The 7,154-nt window shown below is 35.1% G+C and overlaps 1 non-coding gene across 1 annotated transcript; it reads right to left on the bottom strand.

Moving 5' to 3' along the window:
- Positions 1-6,432: 6,432 nt before the first annotated feature.
- Positions 6,433-6,540, bottom strand: LOC148564811 (small nucleolar RNA R71). Its single transcript, XR_015884798.1, has one exon. It is a non-coding gene; the product is annotated as a small nucleolar RNA R71 (small nucleolar RNA).
- Positions 6,541-7,154: the final 614 nt, after the last annotated feature.

Genomic DNA, 7,154 nt, shown 5'->3' with positions numbered 1-7,154 from the left:
TTCTACTTTTACCACCCTAACTTTCAGAAATTACTAAATAACCCCTTAAACACCAAAATTTTTACTTCCTTGCCCTTTTAAGGATCTAAAGCCTGTTCTTCATTGTTCTTCATCACACTCAAAGTGTTCTTCATGTTCTTCATAAATTCTTCAGATTCTTTCTCTATTTGTCCCCATTTTTTAGTCTTTTCAGCAACCGATTTTTACCAAAATTCAAAATAAATTCTCAGCCACTGAAACCCCATCTTTTCTACATGATTTTAACACAAATTGAACCCCAATTTAAGGCCTAGGGTTCGTTTTTCCAGCTGCCCCAAGAACATGAACTTTAAAGCTTGAATTTCATCAAATTTCATCAAAATTTCACCAAATTTTCACCAAGAATCAATCATATATGCAACCAATTTTTAGCACAGCCAAATCATACAACATTCACACAAATCAAGCAGAAATAATCAAGATTAATTTCGTGACACCCTACCTGGTTTTGCTGCTCCTAATTCAGTTAGACTTTCAGGTGGTCCTTTAGCACTTTTTCCTCCTAAATCACATCAAGAACAACTGTAAATCCAAAAACCCTCAACTAACCAAATCTCCCTCAGAACGTTAGGAGGTGATTTCTAACCTTATACTTGCTGGAAAATCACATTTCTTGGCCCTCAAGTCAAGTTAAGCATGATTCCTAAGGAAGAACATCAAGAAAACACATGTTTAAGCATGTTTCCTTGAAAACCGAATTGAAAGGGGAAAGGAACAGCCATCTCACCTTATTTCCAGCCTTGATAAGTTACATGGTTATGTAGAGGAAGAAGAGAGGATCATTTTGGTGAAATCGGAGTTTTGATTTGAGTTTTGGTTCAGAAGAAATCAAGCTTTGAAGATTAAGTGTTAATGAAATTTTCTCTCTTTTCTCTCCTTTCAATTTCGGCCAAAGGGAGTAAATGACCAGCCTTGGAGTGTTTTATGGGTGTAAGGTGAGTTGTGATTGGTTGGCTTGGAGGTGGGTTAAAATAATATTAAAATATCTCAAGTGTATAACTACTAAAACTAGATGTATCGAAATACTTGTAAAAATATCTCTAAAACTTATTTTCTGAGCTACTAGCATAAATGACACTAGTAACATATTTATTATGAGAATAGAACATGTATGATGAGGCCTTAGCATTGCTAAAGGCATCAGAGAGTGCTGGTGCTAAGCTGTACCAGTAAACTGTGAAACCGGTAAAATTGATTTTCTGTTTTTAACTAAAACAGACCAGGTAACCTTATAATATCATTCAAACATCTTCTAATACTAATATAATGATAATATTATACTATTATCTCTCTTCTCTCATGAGTCGAGTCCGGTTCGTTAAACTGAGACTATTTACGAAAACTACAATCAGAACTCCTAACCGATACGGTTCAAAAACTACGTTCTTCGTAATTGCGTTGTCGGGCTTGTCTCAACTAAGGTCCTGAGTTAAAGATAATATAATGACGATGAGGATTGATATGCTTGATGATACAGAAGAGGTGTTCCCTTTACTGATCTTTCGGAGAAATCCGTGTCTTCAGAAAAGATCTCGCGTACTCGAAAATTAGGGTTGTTATAGTACTCACGTGTACGCGTACACAACGCGTACGCGTCGCTCTCAAAATAAGCCATCAACGCGCACATGTTACACACGCGTACGTGTCGCACCCATTTCACCCCATCCACGCGCACACGTCGTTGCACGCGTACGCGTGGACCACCTTATTTTACACATTTCTTTTCATCTCTTCTTTCCATTTCCTTCCTTCTTCTTTCTTCCCCCCTTCTCTTACCCCTCATCCAACACTTCCAAACACCACTTGTAACCATTTAGGTAGTTAGTTAGTTAGTTTACTTTTCATTTAACTTTTTATCTTTTCTTTATAAGTATTGGATTATTGATTTTGTTTACCATTGATTGCTGCTAAACATCAAAGGGAGGATGTTATCTTAACATCCCTATGCTTATAATCCTTGTTGGATTCCTTGATTGAGGTTATATTTTACCACTTGGTTTTTAGTTCTTCATGCTTAATTTTGTGAGTACCAAGTGAATGAGAATTGCTTTCAAGTACGCTAAATCTTTTGAATTGCATGATTTGGCCACCATGTGATTTGAATTCTTTTCTTTGAATAGGCAATTTCTTGATGGATGTAATGTGTTCACCTTAATGCATTGTGCTTCTTGATTATATGCATCCATATGTTATATATTTGCTTGAATGCCTTCATGCTTCTTTATCGCTTGTTTGGTTGTCTTAGCCTACAAGTTTAGAGTATTTCAAGAGAGAGAAGCTCTCTCTTTTCTATAGAATTAGGATTAGGTTAGCTCTAGATTAGGATTTCTTAGATCTAGGTTAATTTCATGTTTTGATTTACTTTTCCGTTATTGATGAGCGGATAATTTATACGCTTTTTGGCATTGTTTTTAGTATATTTTTAGTAGAATCTAGTTACTTTTAGGGATGTTTTTATGAGTTTTTATGTTAAATTCACATTTCTGGACTTTACTATGAGTTTGTGTATTTTTTTGTGATTTCAGGTATTTTCTGGCTGAAATTGAGGGACTTGAGCAAAAATCAGATTCAGAGGTTGAAGAAGGACTGCTGATGCTGTTGGATTCTGACCTCCCTGCACTCAAAGTGGATTTTCTGGAGCTACATAACTCAAAATGGCGCGCTTCCATTTGTGTTGGAAAGTAGACATCCAGGGCTTTCCAGCAATGTATAATAGTCCATACTTTGAACGAGTTTAGACGACGTAAAAGGGCGTTGAACGCCAGTTCTACGCTACTGTCTGGAGTTAAACGCCATAAACAAGTCACAAACCAGAGTTGAACGCCAGAAATACGTTACAACCTGGCGTTCAACTCCAGAAAGAGCCTCTGCACGTGTAACATTCAAGCTCAGCCCTAGCACACACCAAGTGGGCTCTGGAAGTGGATTTATGCATCAATTACTTACTTCTGTAAACCCTAGTAGCTAGTTTATTATAAATAGGACTTTTTACTATTGTATTAGACATCCTGGATTGTATTTTTTATCCTGTGATCACGTTTTGGGGGCTGGCCATTCGGCCATGCCTGAACCTTTCACTTATGTATTTTCAACGGTAGAGTTTCTACACTCTATAGATTAAGGTGTGGAGCTCTGCTATTCCTCAAAGATTAATGCAAAGTACTACTGTTTTTCTATTCAATTCAACTTATTTCGCTTCTAAGATATTCATTCGCACTTCAACCTGAATGTGATGAACGTGACAATCATCATCATTCCCTATGAACGCGTGCCTGACAACCACTTCCGTTCTACCTTAGATTGAATGAGTATCTCTTGGATCACTTAATCAGAATCTTCGTGGTATAAGCTAGATTGATGGCGGCATTCATGAGAGTCTGGAAAGTCTAAACCTTGTCTGTGGTATTCCGAGTAGGACTCTGGGATTGAATGACTGTGACGAACTTCAAACTCGCGAGTGCTGGGCGTAGTGACAGACGCAAAAGGAGGGTGAATCCTATTCCAGTATGATCGAGAACCTCAGATGATTAGCCATGCAGTGACAGCGCATCAGACCATTTTCCAGAGAGGATTAAAAGTAGCCATTGACAACGGTGATGTCCTTACATAAAGCCAGCCATAGAAAGGAGTAAGACTGATCGGATGAAGACAGCAGGAAAGCAGAGGTTTAGAGGGACGAAAGCATCTCCATGCATTTATCTGAAATTCTCACCAAGGATTTACATAAGTATTTCTATCCCTATTTTATTATTAATATTCGAAAACTCCATAACCTTTTGATATCCGCCTGACTGAGATTTACAAGATGACCATAGCTTGCTTCATACCAACAATCTCCGTGGGATCAACCCTTACTCGCGTAAGGTTTATTACTTGGACGACCCAGTGCACTTGCTGGTTAGTTGTGCGAAGTTGTGATAAAGAGTTGAGATTACAATTGAGCGTACCATGTTGATGGCGCCATTGATGATCACAATTTCGTGCACCAAGATTTTGGCACTGTTGCCGGGGATTGTTCGAGTTTGGACAACTGACGGTTTATCTTGTTGCTCAGATTAGGTAATTTTATTTTTGTTTTCTTTTCAAAAATTTTTCAAAAATATTTCAAAAATTTCTCCTTTGTTTTCGAAAAAAAATTTTAAAATAAAAATGTTTTCAAAAATATATTTTTCTTCAGAATTTTTAAGAATGAATTCTAGAGTTTCATGAAGCATGTTGAAGCATGCTGGCTATAAAACCATGTCTAGATTCTTTTGGACAGAGGTTTTGGCTTAAAATTGAATGAATTACTCCCATATTCATGCTAAAGCTTGACTGGCTATTAAGCCATGTCTAACCCTCAGATTGGAGCTTTAGATTAAGATTGTAAGATTCCTGAAATTCATATTGAAAATTTTGGAATCCTTATTTTTCTTTTTCAAATGATTTTCGAAAAATATAAAATAAAAATACAAAAAAAAAAATCATAAAAATCATAAAAATCAAAAATAGTTCATGTTTCTTGTTTGAGTCTTGAGTCAGATTTAAAGTTTGGTGTCAATTGCATAGTCATCTAGCATTTTTCAAAAACTCATGCATTTATAGTGTTCTTCATGATCTTCAAGTTGTTCTTGGTAAGTCTTCTTGTTTGATCTTGATGTTTTCATGTTTTTGTGTCTTTTCTTGTTTTTCATGTGCATTTTTGCATCCATAGAGTCTAAACATAAAAGATTTCTAAGTTTGGTGTCTTGCATGTTTTCTTTGCATATAAAAATTTTAAAAAATAAGTTCTTGATGTTCATCTTGACATTCAAAGTGTTCTTGGTGTTCATCTTGACATTCATAGCATTGTTGCATGCATTCATTGTTTTGATCCAAAATTTTCATGCATTGAGTCTTTTTTCATGTTTTTCCCTCTCATCATTAAAAATTCAAAAATAAAAAAAAATATCTTTCCCTTTTTCTCTCATCAAATTCGAAAATTTGAGTTGACTTTTTCAAAAATTTTTAAAATCTAGTTGTTTTTATGAGTCAAATCAAATTTTCAATTTAAAAATCTCATCTTTTTCAAAATCTTTTTCAAAAATCAAATCTTTTTCATTTTTCTTAGTTATTTTCGAAAATTTTAAAATATTTTTCAAAAAATCTTTTTCTTATCTTTATCACATAATTTTTGAAAATAACATCATCAATTAATGTTTTGATTCAAAAATTTCAAGTTTGTTACTTACTTGTTAAGAAAGATTCAAACTTTAAGTTCTAGAATCATATCTTGTGATTTCTTGTGAATCAAGTCATTAATTGTGATTTTAAAAATCAAACCTTTTTCAAAACTAATTTCAATCATATCTTTTCAAAAATATCTTCTTATCATATCTTTTTCAAAAACTTGATTTCAAAATATCTTTTCTAACTTCCTAACTCCTTATCTTTTCAAAATTTGTTTCAACTAACTAACTAACTTTTTGTTTGTTTCTTATCTTTTTCAAAACCACCTAACTAACTCTCTCTCTCTCTCTCTAATTTTCGAAAATATCTTCCCTCTTTTTCAAAATTTCATTTTTATTGACTAATTATTTTAATTTTTGATTTTAATTTTCGAAAAATTACTAACCTTTTTCAAAAACTATTTTTGAAAATCACTAACTCTTTTTCAAAAATAATTTTCGAAAATCCTTCTCCCTCATCTCCTTTTAACTATTTATTCATCTACTAACAGTTCTCTTCATCTCACATCACTGCTCCTATCCTTACCCTTGTGTTTGGATTCTTCATTCTTCTTCACCCCTATTCCTTTTCTTCTTCTACTAACAATAAGGAACCTCTTTACTGTGACATAGAGGATTCCTCTTCTTTTCTTGTTCTCTTCTCTTTCTTATGAGCAGGAACAAGGAAAAAGATATTCTTGTTGAAGCTGATCCAGAACCTGAAAGGACTCTGAAGAGGAAACTAAGAGAAGCTAAATTACAACAATCCAGAGACAACCTTATTGAAAATTTCGAACAAGTAAAGGAGATGGCAGCCGAACCCAACAACAATAATGCAAGGAGAATGCTTGGTGACTTTACTGCACCTAATTCCAATTTAGATGGAAGAAGCATCTCCATTCCTGCCATTGGAGCAAACAACTTTGAGCTGAACCCTCAGCTAGTTTCTCTGATGCAGCAGAACTGCAAGTTTCATGGACTTCCATCCGAAGATCCTTTTCAGTTCTTAACTGAATTCTTGCAGATATGTTATACTGTTAAGACTAATGGAGTAGATCCTGAAGTCTACAGGCTCATGCTTTTCCCTTTTGCTGTAAGAGACAGAGCTAGAGTGTGGTTGGACTCTCAACCTAGAGATAGCCTAAACTCTTGGGACAAGCTAGTCACGACTTTCTTAGCCAAGTTCTTTCCTCCTCAAAAGCTGAGCAAGCTTAGAGTGGATGTTCAAACCTTCAGACAGAAAGAAGGTGAATCCCTCTATGAAGCTTGGGAAAGATACAAGCAACTGACCAAAAAGTGTCCTTCTGACATGCTTTCAGAATGGACCATCCTGGATATATTCTATGATGGTCTATCTGAATTGGCTAAGATGTCATTGGATACTTCTGCAGGTGGATCCATTCACCTAAAGAAAACGCCTGCAGAAGCTCAAGAACTCATTGACATGGTAGCTAATAACCAGTTCATGTACACTTCTGAAAGGAATCCTGTGAATAATGGGACGCTGATGCCAAGGCATCTTAGGCTAGTTTCACTAGCCTTTTTCTTTTATTTTTAGTTGTTTTATGCATTTTCTTGAGCCTTAAGTAATCATTTTGGCCAAATAGTCATGCTTGTCTTAAATCATTCAAACATGAAGATTTTTATGCAAATTCCATGAGTTTTTAGTTATATTCCTTGAATGCTATGAATGGAAGAATTCTCATGAATTTTAGCAAGACTTTGATGCAACTGTTTGGATGATTTCAGGGAAGAAGAGGCTAGGCAAGGAAGCAACAAAATCAATAAAGGAAGCTTGAATATCACATGTGGAGTTTAAGTTCCAGTTTAAGCCTAAACTGGAGCTTAAACGCCAAAAATCATGAAGGATAAGAAATGCTGGAAATGAAGTTTAACCTCCAGTTTGACCTCAAACTGGAGGTTAAACGC

This window comes from Arachis ipaensis, chromosome B5, assembly GCF_059453495.1.
Source record: "Arachis ipaensis isolate K30076 ecotype BB chromosome B5, ASM5945349v1, whole genome shotgun sequence".
Classification (NCBI taxonomy): domain Eukaryota; kingdom Viridiplantae; phylum Streptophyta; class Magnoliopsida; order Fabales; family Fabaceae; genus Arachis; species Arachis ipaensis.
Note: the sequence above shows the minus strand (reverse complement) of the source record. Positions and strands in the feature narration are given on the sequence as shown.